The sequence below is a fragment of the Drosophila gunungcola genome, unplaced genomic scaffold, assembly GCF_025200985.1.
Source record: "Drosophila gunungcola strain Sukarami unplaced genomic scaffold, Dgunungcola_SK_2 000047F, whole genome shotgun sequence".
Lineage (NCBI taxonomy): Eukaryota > Metazoa > Arthropoda > Insecta > Diptera > Drosophilidae > Drosophila > Drosophila gunungcola.
The window spans coordinates 99164-118586 of record NW_026453214.1 but is presented as its reverse complement, the minus strand read 5'-3'; the positions used below and the strand labels follow the sequence as shown (position 1 = coordinate 118586).

The 19423-nt window shown below is 37.7% G+C and overlaps 1 protein-coding gene and 1 long non-coding RNA gene across 3 annotated transcripts in view; one reads left to right on the top strand and one right to left on the bottom strand.

Annotated features, from left to right (window-relative positions):
• The window catches only part of LOC128264019 (myosin-VIIa), a 481551-nt gene that overhangs the window by 363753 nt on the left and 98375 nt on the right, over positions 1–19423 (bottom strand). The window lies entirely within an intron of this gene.
• LOC128264020 (uncharacterized) lies at positions 1191–13866 on the top strand. Its single transcript, XR_008268635.1, has 2 exons — positions 1191–1455; positions 13668–13866. It is a non-coding gene; the product is annotated as an uncharacterized LOC128264020 (long non-coding RNA).

The following is a 19423-nucleotide window of genomic DNA, read 5'->3' as shown; positions in this document are numbered from 1 at the left end:
CAGCAAGTTAAGTTCAGTGTGAGACCTCAATCTAATAGGTCGGTGTTGTTCACTAATAAGTAAAAACTCTGTAACCATCAAGTTGAATAAAATAAAATTATATTTTTTTTATAAATATATATATATATATATATTTGTGCGTAAAAAATAAATAAATAATAATCAAAATTATAACTATTATATTTTTTTTTTATAAATTTAAAAGCATAAGTAGACTTAAATAATTAAGATTTAGTTTACAGGGCATCGGGAGGTATCAGGTATTTGCAGAAGCAAGCTGACGTGTGCGCTTTTCGAAAGCGATTAAATGTGATACCTTCCTCAATATCAATCTTTGAATAAATAATTAAATTATTTATAATTATCACTTTTATATGTGCTGCTAAATTGAATGATTGTCGATTAAATTATTTTAAAAAACGTATTTTTTATAACGTTTATAAAAATAATTATACATAATATCAATGAATAAGGCCGCTTGCCAAGTTTTTATCAATATATTCTTTATGTGAAAATTAATACAAACATGTGTTGGTAGAAACCATTTAAACGGGGTGCTGGAACAACAAGTAAAGTAGGTCAGGAATTTGACGAACGACTTTGGCAAAGATCCAACGGCACATGCATATGTGGAAGGAAAGGGTAACAGCCACACGCACATCGTATTTTATGGGTCAAGCGCTCGAGAGCGCAACTCGAGTAGCTTATTGGCAGGCAAGACAAAAGACAGACAAATAAGACGGATTAATTATTTTCGCAGGCACATTTAATAATTTTTGTGCTTATGTTGGAGAGGCAAGATGCTACCAAGACCCACTCCCAAATACGACGTCGCTTACGCCGGCAAAAGGTGCCTGACCATCGGACGCTTCTTCCTCGGCCCAAGTCCATTGGACTGGGCACTAATAGGCTTACGTAAGTAACACAACATAAACGTTAGGAATAGGTGAAGGATTTGTTTTCTTTGAAAATGTAGCTAATCCATAAAAGTTCATAAAAATAGCTCAGTCTATCCAACAAGTTAATTGAAATAAATATAAAACACACATTTTGAACGTGACAAAAAGAAAGCAGCAATTTTCGAGGCTTTTAAAAAACACCAAGTCTGAGAATCGTCGTTCTTGGACCTCCTTTTTTCAGTATTCATACACGGCGCTAGTATATAAGTGACGTATTATCAAATACTCCAGACATCAAGCCTAACACCCAGCCTGCATATCCCAAGATACCCATTACTTCATTTGTCAAACATAACACCCAGCCTGTATATCCCGAGATACCCATTACTTCATTTGTCAAACATAACATTTCAGAGCCTACTATAGGAGTTATTCAAATTAATCAGACATAAACATGTCCCGTTAGACATAAACATTTCCCACGCCTGTTATCAACAGTCCCCTTATTATAAACATTTCATACGCCTTTACCGACGACAGCAGACATAAACAAGTGGTAAACTTTTAAACAAAGGGTCCAGCATGAGAACCCATTCATCAGCATAAAAGCTTTGACCAATCCAAATTTAATAAACAAAAGATGCAGCCTGAGAACCTACCCATCAGGCCACCATTTCAACCAATCGAAATCTTCTGATCGAAGTCCACTTTCGCTGCTAGCGTTGCTGTCACCGATAAAAGCCAAAGTTATAAGAATAATGCAATTGTAAAGACAGTTCAATTTTGGGAATTTAACTATAAAGACATTACCAATAAAACTCCACTGTATATTAAAATAAAAATCGTTTTTTTTTTAATACATCGCAAAGTGAAAAATCTAATTGGCGCAGCCGGTAGAATACAAGTAATATCCTCGCGAATGACTACCTAAAAGGAACTTCAACAAATCATTCGTGAAAATAAATTTATTTGTATCCGCAAAACGAACTTACTTAAAATTATTGTGAAAATAAAACAACAACATTAGTCAAATCACGAATGAGGATTTCTAGTGTCTAAATTCAGCGATAATAATTCAATAAATAATATATTTCGTGTAAACAAAAATTTTAAATTAAAAAAAAATATTAAAGTGTAAAAATGGAAATGCCATCAAAATCAGCCGCAGCCACAGCCGCAGCCACAGCCGCAAAAGCTACACAAAATCTTACAGACGTGGCCATGAACCATTTTCTTCTGAAACTTAAGCAGATAAACAAATTTAATGGAGACCCACTCTACTTGGCTCTCATCATAAAAGAAGTTGACGGACCATTATCCGACAACATTAGAAGCCCAACATCAAATTATACAAGCAGCCATCCGAAACCTTCTAATAGGACGAGCCCGAACGTTGTTGATGAGAAATATACCACAGGACTGAAAGGAACTAAGGACTTTACTTATCAGTGAATACAACAGCGCAACATCTCCACATCGAATGATTATGGAATTACGTGAGACTAAATATACAAATAATTTACGTAAATTTGTTGAAGAATTAGAAGAACAAACAAGTAGAATATGTTGTAAACTCAGCTTAGATAACAATCCATCAAACACGGTTTTAGTTACAAGAACTTTGAATGATACATTAGCTGAAGTGATTCGCGAAAAATTGCCAGTACAAACATATATTACGTTGAGCAAATTTGATATATCAACTCCTCTTAAATTAAAGAAAGCTGCCCAAGCTATAGGATTGTTTGTAGATAAACCTTTCAAAACCCGCTCGTATACATCCCAGAACTCTAATGATGACGACGAATATCCATATTTTAGATCAGCAAGAAACTTTAACCCAAATAATCAGTCAGATAATAGTCAAGGAGAAAGAATTCAAAATAATAATTACCAAAATCGATATAACAACAATCAACAGAGACAGAACAAGTTCGACTCAAATAGGAACTGGGGTAATAATAGCAGCTATAATTATAATTCTTCTGGCAATCAATATTATCCTAGATCTTTTCAAAATAATCAAGTACAAAATGCCCAGACTACTCAAAGTACTAATATTCCCGAAAAACGTGCCCGAACCTCAGACTCAGGTCAACAACATAGAACTGAGCCAATGGACAAAATTGAAAATTTTCAGACAACAGCCTCGGAAGAAACACCACCACAATAAAAATTAAAATTGATAACAAACTATGCCTTTGTCGTATTGATACAGGCCCAAGCATAAATTTAATAAACGAAAACTTTTTAAAATATCCAGCTAGAAATATTTTGACAAAAGACCAAACGATAGGAGAATCAGTAACTTTAGAGAAATATATCGAATTTAGCATCCCAAAATTATTTTCATCTAAGCAAACATTTTTCTTAAAAAACTTTTCAAATCATTATGATATTCTTATAGGAAGAAAAATTCTAAAAGAAACTCCAGCCAAAATTGATTTTATGAGAAACACTATTATTCTTGTTTGCGCACTTGACGCTTGTATTTAAATCACTAGTTGTAGGGCGAGAGCGGGGCCAATAAAGCTTTCGTCCGTTCGCTCTTGCGAATTCGCCCCGTCTCTCGCCACCGTAGCATAAGATAGGTTCTAAGAGAAATTATTGAATATAATAGTCAGTGATCAATCGAACGTCACGTAGCCACTCCTTTTCGTCGCGCTTTCGAAATAGTTTTCACAAATTCGCAATTTAACATCGTCGAACTACTGCAGTCACAAGTTTTCGCGTCGTTAATACAAAACAGTATTAAATTTTCATGGTGACCCCGACGTGATTAGCAATAGAGTTCGCGAGTTTTAAAAAAAAAAACCAAAATCAATTTATTCGTGTCGGTTCGGCCAATAAATTAAATTCAACAATATTTCGTCGCTGGAAATTTTCTGCCGTTCCTTGAAGTTGCGCCTGACGTTTCGGCAAATTTAATTGCTTAATTTGCTGCTGCCGCCAAATGGAAGTTAAAAAGGAAGTTGCAATTATCAAGTCGGCCATCCAGGTATAGAGTGCCAAAAGTTGAAAGTTAATCCGTGGCGTTTTGTCAATTGTGTTTTGGCCCTTTTTTCAACTTTTTGCATTCGTGTAAAAATCGGTAGATAGTGAGAATTCAAACCAAGAAATAAAAATTTGCATGTACTAACAACCAAAATTCTACAATAAACATAATATATTTCGAATTATATGTGAATCGCTTTGGCCAAAAAACAAGCAATAAAATACTGGTTGTCGACCCAATTAGTGCCAACTTAATTCCCCCAACTTCCGTCGTAGTGAGCACCAATTTAGGGTATAAATAAAACAGCTGGAAAAAAAGTGCAAATTGTGAAAAGTGTAGCTCTCAAAAAAAAATTAGCGGCAATAACTTTCGTCGCACATTTTCCCGCGCTTTTCAGAATTTTCCCGCGCTTTTCCAGTTTTCCCGCGCTTTTCCTAATTTTTGGGCGCATTTCGGCGTCAGGCTTATATATTCGTTGCCCTTAAATATCGGTCAGTGTATCATTCTCCGTTAGCATTTGCCTAGGAAGAGCCGCTAGCCGCGTACACATACACACGCACACCGACACCGCTGCCGCTATTTCGAGTTAAATTTGGTCGTTTTCGTTCTCGATCGCTGCAGCAGTGCAATTTTCGGTCTGCCTAAACGTTTGTTCGTTTTTTCGGTACGCTGGAGCTTGAGCGTTAGCTCCCCTACAGTGCGTGCGTGCGGCATATACTGTCGCAGGGTTTACATAAAAAATATAAAAACCCATTTAGAGATTTTTCGCTGTAATTCTCTCGGCACTTAGCTCCCTTACATCGTGTGCGATCGGTATATTACTCGTTGATTTTTTATTATATTATTTAACAAATAAATTATTTAATAAAAATAAATATTTAACACCTCTTCGATACCAACCAAATAAATACAAATAAACGCAATGGCAACTAAGGATATCGAAGAGCTTAAACACCAAAGAGATGTTTGCATGAAAAGTATTAACCGAACTTAAAAGAAGCTAAATTATCAGTAAATCCGGTCGAGCTTGAGTGTCGATTAGAGATTCTAGATACGCACATTGAAAATGCTTCACTTTTGCAAAACCAAATAGAAGTGAAAGATACAAAAGATGTATACCGCGAAGAGTTGGAAGAGAGGGCCGTAATGACATTGTCATTGCTGATTTCAAATTTAAACAAGTGCAAACAAAATAATATCGAGAAATCCGCTCCGCCAGCAAATCGCCCGCCTCAATGTCGTCTACCGAGCGTTGCTCTCCCAACTTTTAGCGGAAAACACTCCGAATTTAAACATTTTATAAGCCTTTTCGAAACTTTCGTTGACAAAGATGACACTTTACACGATATTGATAAATTCAATCGTTTAATTTCGTGTTTAGCTGGAGACGCTTTAGGAACAGTTAGGGCCTTTCAAGTCACTGCGGAAAATTATCCCAAAGCCCTTGCTATCCTGAAGCGGGTGTACGATAATGATTGTCTTATTTTTTTTGACAACATATCGACACTTTTTAATTTGCAAAAAATTTCCCAGCCTTCAACTACAGCCTTGAGAACCCTCATCGACACGGTCACAGCCTTGTATGACTCCTTGCTGTCTATTGGGGATGATAGACGCATTACTAATGCTGTTTTAATACATCTGGTAATGAGCAAGGTCGATGCAGGAACTAAAAGAAAATGGGAAGAACAGTTAGATTATACTTCGCTTCCACTTTGGAGCGAATGTGAGGCGGCCCTCAACAGGCGATACCAACACATGGTAGCAGAAGAGGCTTCCAGGCCCAAAACTGTTCAACAGACCCAATCTAACCATAAGAAGAATGGAAGTAGGAGTTTTTCGTTTGTCGCTGCCAGGAACGACTCTGTTCAATGCATGTATTGCAACTCAGCTGAACATCAGATTGGAAACTGCGCTTCCTTCGCAGCCCTAACAGTTCAGCAAAGATTCGATTTCGCTAAAAGAGCACCCTTATGCATTAACTGCTTAAGAAAGGGTCACACGGTCAAAAAATGCAAATCGAACAGATGTAGAGTGTGCAATTCCTCACATCACACATTGCTACACATATATTCCTCAAACACAAATCTCGCGTTGCCAAACCAAAAGCGGCGAGTTTGTATTAGCTCGAGCGTTGCTCGACTCTGGTTCACAAATAAACTTTGTAACCGATGAGCTCGCTCAGAGGCTCAAAATTACAAGAGAGGACGTGTGCATGAGCTTGCAAGGCATTGGTGAAACTAATGCCCAAGCCACAAAAAAAATACACACGATTGTGAAGTCGCGAGTAGGGAACAGCCAATTGTCTTCCGATTTTTGATTATGAAAAATATTTCTGGTTATCATCCGGATCAAGCGGTGAACACCAGCGGGTGGAGGGTGCCTGAAAATATTCAGTTGGCAGATCCATTCTTCCTCAAGCCCCAAAAAAATGGATATGCTTATCGGCGCTGAAACATTCTTTGAACTTTTATCTTTTTGCCAGATAAAGCAGGGGCCTGAACTCCCCATCTTACAAAAGACAGTTCTCGGCTGGATAGTGTCAGGGAGATGTGCCTCTGAAAATAATAAAAACGCTGAAAAAATGGTACATCTCAGCTGCCAGGAGGAAGCGTTGGAGTCAATTGACACAACCCTGCACAAATTTTGGTCTGTGGAGGACTTGCGCCCAAGGCTAAAGTCCATACTCCTGAGCAACAACTCTGTCAATACTCAAAGATTGTCGTCCGGTAGATTTTCGGTTCGTTTGCCGTTTCAATCTGACCCAAATACTCTTGGTTCGTCATACGAAGTTGCGAAACGTAGATTTTTGTCGCTAGAAAGGAAATTGTCAAAGGACCCTTCGCTGAAGAAGATGTATATTGAATTCATGGAGGAATATGTTTCACTGGGCCACATGTCCTCTACCAATGACAAAATTCCGAATACTCCGCACTATTTCATCCCGCACCAATGCGTTTTACGGCATTTCGATGCATCGAGCCGTACTTCTACGCAGGTAGCGTTGAATGACATTTTGATGGTAGGCCCAACTATTCAAGAGGAGCTGTACTCGACTCTGCTTCGGTTTAGATTGCATAAGTTTGCCCTTGCGGCCGACGTCAAAAAGATGTATCGCCAAGTGATGGTGGACGAAGCTGATCGTAACTTCCAGCTCATAGTATGGAGACGAGATCCTTCTGAGTCCCTGAAAATCTTTAAGTTGAACACCGTTACATATGGAACTTCGCCAGCCCCCTTTTTGGCGATTCGGTGTTTAATGCGGCTAGGAGAGATGGCGCAAGCAACTCATGCCAATAGCCGCAAAGGTTATTCAGAATGATTTTTATGTTGACGATTTGTTGACTGGCGCCGGATGCGTTGAGGACCTGCAAAGCCTTCGAGACGAAGTTTCTCAGGTCTTGCAAGAGGCAGGCTTTGAATTGGCAAAGTGGTTTTCAAACTGCCCAGAGTTATCCGCATCTGATAGCGCTGTAATGCCACTTATGGCAGACTCAGACGTAACCAAGACCCTTGGCGTGGTTTGGTTACCGGTTAAAGATTACTTTCAATTTCGTTTGGATGACTCTTTCCTGCATCTTCGCGCGACAAAACGAAATATTTTGTCGGTGACTGCTCGACTTTTCGACCCACTTGGCCTCTTGTGTCCTTTGTTCACAAAGGCAAAGATTTTGTTGCAGGAACTGTGGCTTCGAAAATTAGATTGGGACATGTCGCTACCGATGCAGTTGCTTACGTCGTGGGAGACGTTTAAAGCGACGCTTCTGCAGCTGCCTAAAATTAAGGTATCGCGATTCGTCAGCACAGATCAACAAGTCCCGATTCAAATACATGGTTTCGCTGACGCTTCCATGCGAGCGTATGGAGCGTGCATCTACGTTCGGACTCAAATTGCTGATGGTTTGAAAGTGTCTTTATTGACCGCCAAATCGAAAGTAGCTCCCCTCAAGACGAAAACTTTGCCTCGCCTTGAGCTGTGTGCAGCTCACCTTTTAGCAGATCTCTATAATCGTGTCAGGCCATTGCTAAATTCTCCCATTGAGAATGTTTTCCTGTGGACAGACTCCGAGATCACTTTACACTGGATTAAAACCCATTCGTCGTTGTCGGTTTTTGTTTCGAACCGGGTTGCAGAAATTCAGGAGTGGTCGGAGAAAGCAATTTGGAGACACGTTCCCACGAAAGTCAACCCAGCAGACATAGTGTCACGAGGATGTGACGTAGAGGAACTTACAACGTCCATTTGGTTCGGTGGGCCTTCGTTCTTGCTAGACTCAGAAAATATTTGGCCTGTGAATAAACATTTCGAACTGCCGGCTGATGTAATGTCGATGGAGCTACGCAAATCGGCAATTAGCTCTCGTAGTCAGCCCAGAGCCAAATTATGTGCTTCAGAAAATAGAGTCCTTTTCGTCGCACCTGAAGCTTCTGAGCTTCATTTTATTCAAAGGTGCAGAAAGGTGTCGAAGCCCTTTGAAAAAAGTATTTCGCCAAGAGAACTGAATTTCGCTTTTGATAAAGTTGTCGAAGCTATCAATTTCACGAATTCAGGGACGACATAAGAAAAATTCGGAAAAATAAACCGGCATTGCTACGAGTTGGGGGTCGGTTATTGAATGCTCCTATCCCGTACGAAGCCAAATTCCCGTTGTTGCTGTCTAAAAGCTCACAGTTCGTCAGATCGTATGTGTCATACCTGCAAGTTACGAACTGTCACGCTGGCCCACGAGCTCTCGTAAGTCGTCTGCGCGAGAAAATCTGGCTAGTTAATGCTCAAGAAGTCTGCCGACGAACAGTTCGGTCGTGCATGCGCTGCTTTCGCTGTAAGCCGCAACTCTTGACGCAAATTATGGGAAACTTGCCAGCAGATAGACTTCGAGCTACTCCGCCCGTTCAATATTTGTGGCGTTGATTTTTGTGGTCCCTTCAGCACAACGTATCGTATCCGTGGTAAGCCACCGTACAAGTCGTACGTGGCCTTGTTCGTCTGTTTTGCGTCCAAAGCGGTCCACTTAGAATTAGTGTCTGACCTAACCACTGATGCGTTCTTGTTGGCATTTCAAAGGTTCGTGAGTCGTCGCGGGATTCCGGAGAAGGTGTGGTGCGACAACGCCACCAATTTCGTCGGCGCAGATCGCCACATGAGAGAGTTCCGAGCCCGTCTGGAGGAGCAGGGGGGCGGTATCGAAACATTCGCATCAAAAAAAGGATGCGAGTTTGCGTTCATACCGCCCAGAGCACCGCACTTCGGCGGACTATGGGAGGCAGGTGTGAAGTCTGCAAAGCACCTGTTCCTTCGGACGGTAGGCCAAGACCTCTTGACCGCGGAGGAGCTCGAAACTCTGCTCACCAGCGTGGAGGCCGTGCTCAACTCCAGGCCCCTCGGAGCTCTAAGCAGCGACCCGAACGACGGCGAGGCCCTGACCCCCTGGCATCTGCTCATCGGCGGCCCTCTTCTGGCCCCACCATCAGCGGCGCTCCCGGACCAGATCAGCCTGACCTGCTTGCGACGATGGCGAGGTGTCTCGTCTCTCAGGCACAGGTTTTGGCAGCGATGGTCCCGGGAGTACATCTCCAGCCTCCAGCAGCGGTCCAAGTGGCACCAGGGGGAGCATAACCTCGTCGTGGGAGCGCTCGTCGTCGTCGCAGAAGACAACCTTCCGCCCCAGCAGTGGAGGATTGGACGAGTAGTAGCGGTATTAAATTTTCAATTCTAAATTATTACGAATTCCCAATGGTAGATATAACAGAGGAACTTAATCAAACCTTTTCAAGTATAACAAATGATGACGAACATATTTATGCCATGCAAACTGACTTAACGAATAATTATTTAAGAGACGATCACTTAAATAATGAAGAAAAACTAAACTTCATTATTTAATGTCCAAGTATTTTGATATTCAGTATCGCGAAGGTGACAATTTGACTTTCACGAAAGAAATCAAACACGTAATAAAAACAAAACACGAAGAACCAATTGATAGGAGACCATATAGTTATCCCTACATTTATGACACAGAAGTAGAAAAACAAATTGAGGAATTGATAAATCAAAGTATTATCAGAAAATCAAAATCTCCTTATTGTAGTCCTATTGTAATGGTACCAAAGAAAAAGGATGCATCGGGCATTCCCAAATTTCGTATGGCCATTGATTACAGAGGACTCAATGAAATAACTATAAATGATAAATTTCCTATTCCAAACATGGATGAAATATTAGATAAATTAGGTAAATGTCAATACTTTGCAACATTAGACCTGGCTAAAGGATTCCATCAAATTGAAATGGACCCAGGATCTATACAAAAAACTGAATTTTCCACCAAGTAAGGTCACTATGAGTATACTAGGATGCCATTTGGTCTAAAAAATGACTTCGCGACATTTCAGCGTTGCATGAATAATATTTTATACGACATAATAGGTACCGATTGTCTTGTGTATTTTGACGATATTGTCATATTTTCAACCTCTTTGCAAGAGCATATCAAATCTCTTAGAAAAGTATTCGAACGTATTCGCAGATCAAATCTTAAACTGCAATTAGATAAATGTGAGTTTATGAAACGAGAAACTGAATTTTTAGGACATATAATTACAACTGAAGGAATCAAAGCAAATCCAAATAAAATTCAAGCTATTCAAGATTTTAAAATTCCAAACTCTCCGAAACAAAATAAATTGTTTTTAAGCCTTTGCGGATTTTATCTCAAAGTTATAAAAGACTTCGCAAAAATCGCTAAACCAATGACTCTGTGTTTAAAGAAAGGAGCCAAAATAAATGTTAAAGATCCCACTTATAACGAAGCATTTAAAAATTAAAAACTAAGCCTATTTGTTTCGCCAGTAGAACTTTAAATGAACATGAGTTAAATTACGCAGCTATTGAAAAAGAATTACTAGCTATAGTATGGGCAACCAATTATTTCCGCCCTTATCTTTTTTGAAGACGTTTTAAAATATGCTCAGACCATAAACCGCTTGTTTGGTTACATAATATAAAAGAACCTAATATGAAGTTACAACATTGGAAAATTAAACTTAGAGAGTTTGATTATGAAATAAATACATCAAAGGAAAAGATAATCACGTAGCAAATGCTTTATCAAGAATTACAAAAAAGGAAACTAAAGATAAAAATATTGAAGAAGTTTTTCAAAATGATGATAAATTAGAAACTACTGCAGCAACAGTGCATAGTGTACAAGAAGATGATGGCAATTGCATACAGATCACTGAACGACCTATTAACGTTTTTAATCACCAAAAAGAAATAAAGACACTAACGAACTTACTCACTACTTTAACAAAACTATTAACAAAATAATTTACAGTGACATGACTGACCGTTTAGCAAAAGATATAATTATAAAATTCATATGTGGACACAATTTTGTTATGCTCATTAATAATGACGAAGACTTTGCTATCTTTCAACGAGCCTATATGGATTTAATTAAACCAAACACTGGTACAAAATTAATGAAAACTTCAGTAATACTTCCCAACTTGTCCACATATGCAGACTTCCACGAAAAAATATTAAAAATACTCGAAAAGACGATACACCAAGGCATTAAAAAGACGTATGACGATTTTAAAACTAAATATTATTTCCCAGACGCACAAAAACTTATTCAAAACATTATAAATAAATGCGAAGCCTGTTAGAGCACAGAAAAGTTGCACTCCCTTTTGAAAAGACTCCTGAAACTCAAAATATTCGTGATAAATATGTTATTGACTATTATTTTATTGACCAATTGGCATGTATTGACATTCATTCAAAATTCATTTCCATTATAGAAACAAAACCACAGACTGGATTGAAAGTAAAAAAGCATTACTCAAAATTTTTTCGATGATAGGTAAACCGAAAACTATTAAAATGGATCAAGATCCCGGCCTAGTATCGAAATCTTTACAAAACTGGCTACAGAAAGAAAATATTAATATTGAAATCACTAGTATTAAAAGGGTATAGCTGAATTTCTAAATTAATGAATATAGAAAAGGCAACGTATGTCTACAATCACGAAATAACCCATGATGCCACTGGTAAAACCCCTGCTCAAATTCTTCTTTAACAAAGCAAAAAAATGCATTAACAAAAAGAACATAAAATAGATAAAATTTATAAAATCCGCAAAAACATGTAGTGGATCTTAGATATACCAAAGTTGAAAAAGAAATGAACGCAAAGCGAAATTAGTAAACCCATTCAAAAGACAGGAGCATTAGAACAGAAAGACGAAAAGCATTGGCGAGAAACTAATAGGGGTCATAAAGTAATAAAACACATAAGTAAATTTAAACAAGAAAGGAAGAAAACTTCGACAAGCCGAAGTATATATACCCTTGCAGCTATTCCAAAAACTAAATATTCTTGAAAACAATAAAATTATCATTTACTTGCGCATATGTTTAAAAACCTTGAAGCTATGATGATTTGCATATCAATTATTTGATAGTCCCTATGGAAGATAAATTAAGAAATGATAAATTAGAAAATTTACAAGATCAAGTAATTGAAAATAAAGATTTAAATGAAATAGTTAAAATAATAAATAAACAAAAGACTTGTGGAAGATGAAGAAGAAATGGAGGCATTACACATTTTTAGGTATCCATTAACATTTTCCTTGAGTATATTGAAGATTTACAAATGTGATTACAGTTAACAAGAATAGGAATATTTAATCCTAAAATTTTGAAACATAAAGAGTTGAATGACATAGACTTTAGCTTGGATAAGTAGCAAGACTAAAGACACTTTTATTTTAGTTCATATACCAACTTCATTTAAAGAAACCCAAAAGTTTAGAATTATAAAATACCCAGATAATATAGGCCGACAAATTGACATAAATGATAACTTTGAATATTTTGTAACTGATAAAACCAATGCTTTCTATTTAGAATATACACCAAGTTTAATTACAAATCCATTAGACCAAAAATTTATAATCACTGATTATGTATCTCTCAAATTCTTACTAATCAACTATCGAATTGTCTACACACGTTTGTATCAGAAAATGAATCTATAAAATATATTGAACCTAACATCATTATAACTTATAATTTAAGCGAAACACAAATTAAACAAGATTGTGAAATATTTAACAAAACAACATAATACAATTAAGTCAATGCACTTTAGAAATAAGAAACATAAAATTTACTACTTCAAAGATTATAAACGAATATAAAATTATATTATCTAGCACGAATGTAACATTATAAGAACCAATTCCATTGTTAAAAATTAAGAAATCAATTAGTTATCAAGAAAAGCACGAAACAGTTTACAAGTGGATTGTACTCACAATTTTAATAATTATAGTTTTGACCATCACTACTTACATCATATTTACCTACAGTCGCCTAGCCAACAAAAAGAAATTTTTGTTAGATTCAACAAGGATGTTGAATGTTCTAAAGGAGGGTCGAGTGACGTATTACCAATTACTCCAGACATCAAGCCTAACACCCAGCCTGTATATCCCGAGATACCCATTACTTAATTTGTCAAACATAACACCCAGCCTGAATATCCCGAGACACCCATTACTTCATTTGTCAAACATAACATTTCAGAGCCTACTATAGGAGTTATTCAAATTAATCAGACATAAACATTTCCCGTTAGACATAAACATTTCCCACGCCTGGTATCAACAGTCCCCTTATTATAAACATTTCATACGCCTTTACCGACGACAGCAGACATAAACAAGTGGTAAACTTTTAAACAAAGGGTCCAGCATTCATCAGCTTAAAAGCTTTGACCAATCCAAATTTAATAAACAAAAGATGCAGCCTGACAACCCACCCATCAGGCCACCATTTCAACCAATCGAAATCTTCTGATCGAAGTCCACTTTCGCTGCTAGCGTCGCTGTCACCGATAAAAGCCATAGTTATAAGAATAATGCAATTGTAAAGACAGTTCAATTTTGGGAATTTAACTATAAAGACATTACCAATAAAACTCCACTGTATATTAAAATAAAAATCGTTTTTTTTAATATCGCAAAGTGAAAAATTTAATTTATATAATATATATATAAATGATTTTTTTTCTGCAAATTGATTTCCCAAACGATTCAATCTCCGGATCTCTAAAGTTTCAAGCAAAAATGTTTTGGATGGGAAACAAAAATACAAAGTCGTGAGAGCACCTCTACTTTTTAACTGGAAGTAATTCTTTTTTTCTCCACTGTAGTATGCTCACATATAGGGTACACACTGTGCCGCTTATATCACTGCAGCAGTGTGGCATTTGCTTATGTCCAAATATTCCCAGCACTTCAAGTGAAAAGCAAATTCGACCCATACAACAATGTTATGCACATCCTAAATGCTGAGCCGGCATGGATGCATGTGCGGCCGACCATTCGGTTACCATGTGAGCATAACACTCTCTCTCTCATGCGCGGCCGCTGCTTGCGCCACCTATATACACTTACGTAAAAATTAACATATATACATAAGCGTTGGCCGCGGCGCTGTCGGGCAGCTATATGAATTGTAAGCCAAGCCAACTTTATTCTTAAGTCAAGAGACATTCAATTAATAAAGTTCAGTCTAAGCAGACGTATTTAAAAAGACTAAAAAGATTTAAAACTAATTATTACATGGCGACCGTGACATGTGCGCGAGTTAAGTGAATAAACATGTACGAAATAAACATCTAAAAAAAAAAGTTATTAAGAAAACAAACATGAACGAAATAAATATGAAAAAAAAGAAAAGTTATAAAGAAAACAATTTATTGCATGGCAGTTTACAGTTTATGGTAGTGGCAGTTGCATAAGTCTATGAGCACCACTGTACAAAAATTACAAAAAAAAAAAAATCAACATTAATCAGCCTGTGCGATGACCAGCACCGGCGCCGCCTGAGCCCAAAGGCCCGGACAAAATAATAATAAAAAATCAACACAACACAAAAAAAAAAGAAGGAAGAAAAATACAGAAAAATTGACCAGGACATGTATGGAAGGAATGGCAAATTCTTCTACACCAACTAATGGATACTGAAGTGTGGTAGGCAGACTGCCGGCTACACCAACGAAGGAGGCATATGAGTGCGGAAGGCAGTCCGCCCTCTGCACCGTCGTAGGATGTCCCTGCTTCCTGTTGAGCAAAGAGACGCACCATGCCTAGAAGAGGCTTTGCAGTTGTGTCCCATCGATGGACCACTCCCCCTCACAATAGCTGAGTACCGGGCACGACAAGAACACAACAAATTAAACCAAAAGAGCTTTGCAGACGAGCAAAGTAACGCAACAAGGGCTGCATTTATGCCAATGCCTAAGCTGCCTTTAATTTTAAACCTCTAAGCCCGAGACGATGCGCGAAAGCGCTGCTCGAACAATACTAACCACTGTTAGGCTATATACTAAAAATATATAACTGATATTGGTTTATATAGAGCAAAATATTGTAAATCAGTTATATGAAAATTAACACAAACATTTTTTTCTTTTTTTCAATTTTAAATTTTATCAAAATGAAATTTATGCGATTATGCCAGCAGACAATTATTTAATCAATCAGTTTTGAATAATTAAATTCCTAAATTTTTGTTTGATGACGTTATTTTGCTGAGTGCTTCTCAGGCCCTATAAGCTAGGCAGAAATATATGCAAGACAGAAATATTTACGTATATCCATTTAAAATTTCTTTAAATGAATGAATAACAATAAAATAGATAAATTCTCTGCAGAAAATCATAGTAATTATAATAATATCTATATATTGGAAGTATATCTACCCAAAATGGGAGTTGTAGACGTTAAGTCAGTGGACTCCACTGCTAACGTTATTAACAAAGTGGAACCAAATAATATTGACCTATATTGGGTGCATATACTATTAATAATAATCATTGTCATCATGAGCTCAAATTTTGTTACCAAAATATACAAGTTGCACAATAAATGTTTAAAGAAGAAGTATTTAAGTAGAGCACACGATCTAGATAAGATATAAAAAAAAAATTAAAAGGTTGGAGTGCTCAATTTAATAACCTTCTATTGAAAACAAAATTATTTTATTTTTATTAAAGTTATGGCATTTAACACTATAGAATTGGATAGCTGTCTTGAGGAAATAATTATTAAAGACCCAGAATTTAGAATGCGTGCATTAAACATTCTCCATTGCCATAAAATCTTCATTACAATCACTATATAACTATATGGAAAAGTACAGTTTGGAATACAGCCTTTGTTTGCTTACAATAAAAAATAAAGGGTTTAATCCTAAATACTTTGCCATACGTCTCAGTAAAAGAGATCGTGGATTACCATTCTATACTCGGTGAAACCACGATCCTTATGGTAAAATTACATAGATAATATTGCCATGGAATGGAACGATTTGTATGCGAAATTAAATAAAATAAAAACAGAGTTCGATAAATCAAACAAATCCCTTAATCAGAACAGACCAATTCAAGGGAGCACAATAAAAAAACACGCAGAAATAGTAGTAAACTGTTTTAACGAGGCGCGTATATTAATACATGGACAACGAGAAAAATTAAATGACGACCATTGGTCAAGGGTATCAAAATTTTTGATAAGGCTCAGAGAAAATCTAATATCGATAAAAGAAAAATTCAATTTAGATATCTCTGTACCTACCATTCTTAATACCGCAATAACAGTTGAAACCGATGAAGAATCAACATTGGAAGAGCCAACTGGCGTAGATCAAACAGAGCTAGAAGATTTTAACGCGAAAATTAAGGAAGAAGATTTAAATAATCTTACTATCCCAGCCGTTTTATTATCAAACGCAGATAATACAACAGATTCAGACTCAGACTTAAGCGCAAACATATCTAAGAAAAACATCTTCGAAATGGCGCAAACAAATATCGACTTCATTAATACTTCATCAAAGCTTATACCAGTTTTCGATGGAAAAACAGAAAACTTACCAGTTTCATTTATGCATTGTATATAATAGAGTCAATAAAAGTCGAACACGAAAGCCTAGCCTATACACACCGCGGAACACGCGGCGGAAACAACGCGGCGGAAACCGCTGACGTGGATGTTATAGAGGTAACAATTGTGGTTACTACAACAATACCAACCACAACAATGGTCGCGGCAACTACAGAGGAAACTCAAGGGGCCGTGGCAACTCGAGCGGAGGCTACAAAAACAACAATACAAACAATGTAAGAGTAGCCAATGAAACTTCGGGAAACTCTCAACCCCCTTTAAATACTCAACAGTAGAGAAAGTAACGGTTCATACTATTAATCTTAGTGAGAATATATTCGTCTCATTCACCCATGTGGCTACCGGAAAAGAACTTGTCTTTTTGGTAGACACAGGTGCCGAAATCTCTATAGTAAAAGAAAATTTCGATATATTTCGAAATGTGCAAGATAATAACATAATAGATATACAGGGAATAAGCCAAGAAATTACTAAATCCAAAGGCTTAACATCAATTGAAATACAGACTACCAAGTACATAATTCCACACGATTTTCAAAGCGTAGACTTACACTTAGCAGCCCCTTGTGATGGCATTTTAGGGATTGATTTCATTAAAAAATACAACTGTCAATTAGACTTTCAGCCATCTGAAGATTGACTTATAATAAGACCAAACAATTTAAAATTTCCAATTTATGTTCCAATAGAATACAGTTCTGGCAATAACTCAATTCTTTTGCCAGCAAGATCACAAGTCATTAGAAAAATAAAATTAAATTCAAAAGAGGACAGTGTCTTAATTCCAACTCAAGAAATTAAGCAAGGAATTTATATAGCAAGTACAATAGCTACAACACAAAATGCCTTCATAAGACTACTGAATACAACAAACGAAGAAAAAGTGGTCAGTGCGAATAATTTAGCATATGAATCACTGAATCACTATGATGTAGTCGAAGGAAACAAAGAAAATAGAGAAAAGTCTGTATTATCCCAATTGTCAAAAAATTTCCCCCCACAATTCAAATCACAACTCTCAAATTTATGTAAAAAATATAATGACATATTCGGATTAGAAACCGAACCAATTAGCACAAATAATTTCTACAAACAAAAACTGAGATTGAAAGATGATGAACCCGTTTACATAAAAAACTATAGAAGCCCACATAGTCAGTTGAACGAAATTCAAAAGCAAGTCGGAAAATTAATCACCGACGGGATAGTCGAACCTTCAGTATCTGAATACAATAGCCCATTATTGCTTGACCCTAAAAAATCAGCTAAAGGTTCCAAAGAAAAAAAGTGGCGATTAGTAATTGACTATCGTCAGATTAATAAAAAATTACTGTCCGATAAATTTCCACTCCCTAGAATTGATGATATTTTAGATCAACTAGGTCGAACAAAATACTTTGCATGTCTGATTTAATGTCAGGATTTCACCAAATAGAACTTGAAAAAAGCTCAAGGGATATAACTTCGTTTTCAACGAGCAATGGCTCGATTTCGCTTCACGCGATTACCTTTTGGCTTAAAAATAGCGCCAAATTCATTTCGGAGAATGATGACTATTACATTCTCTGGACTTGAACCTTCACAAGCATTCCTTTATATGGATGACTTAAAAGTTATAGGTTGCTCCGAAAAACATATGCTTAAAAACTTAACAGACGTTTTTGAGAAATGTAGGAAATACAACCTAAAGTTACATCCACAAAAATGTTCCTTCTTTATGCATGAGGTGACTTTGTAACGATCCTGCTTTGCTGAGGTAGCTCAACGGTGTCCAGGTGTTCGTTCCAACATTTATTTATGTCAGGAGTGGTTGCTGGAAGAGTTCGACCCGGTTCCCAGAGTATGACACGTAAGCGGGGTTCAGTGAAATCGAATCGGTATGCGTTTATTAAGAATTATCGTGTTACATACGATAGATATAGTTCGTGCTGCAGGGGCTCGTCCGCCCGTAAGATGCCGGGGACTTCTGCGTCGTCGTTCGGTGTCGTCGTCGCGGCCGGCGGCGGTGGCGGCTGGCGTCCTGTGGGTGAGAAAGAAAAGGCCACGTCGTCCCTCTTGGCTATGCTGTCTATGAGGATGAGACAGTTTGGAGGCCGCTTGGGTCTACCAGTTTCGAGCAGAGGGTGGAGGCCGCTTGGGTCTACCAGTTCCGAGAAGAGGGTGGAGGCCGCTTGGGTCTACCAGTTCCGAGAAGAGGGTGGGATCGGTTCGGCAGACGGCCGAGGAGCGCCTCGGAGAACCGAGTGGTGGAGTCCCCAGAAATCGGGTGTCACTAATGACGGTCGGTCTTGGGGTGTGGGATCCCAAAGGTCGGATATCACTGATGACGGCCGGTCTTGAGGGGGGTGGAGAAGGAATCCCAAAGGTCGGATATCACTGATGGCGGCCGGTCTTTTGGAGGGTGGGAAGAAGGGGAAGGGGGGGAAAAGCTAACTCCAATGTATTGGGCGGACGGGGTACTAGACCCTATCCCGAAAAAGACTCCGCAGTTAACTCCCAGAGAAGTTTGCTCACACCAATGCGTAAGCCTTACCTTC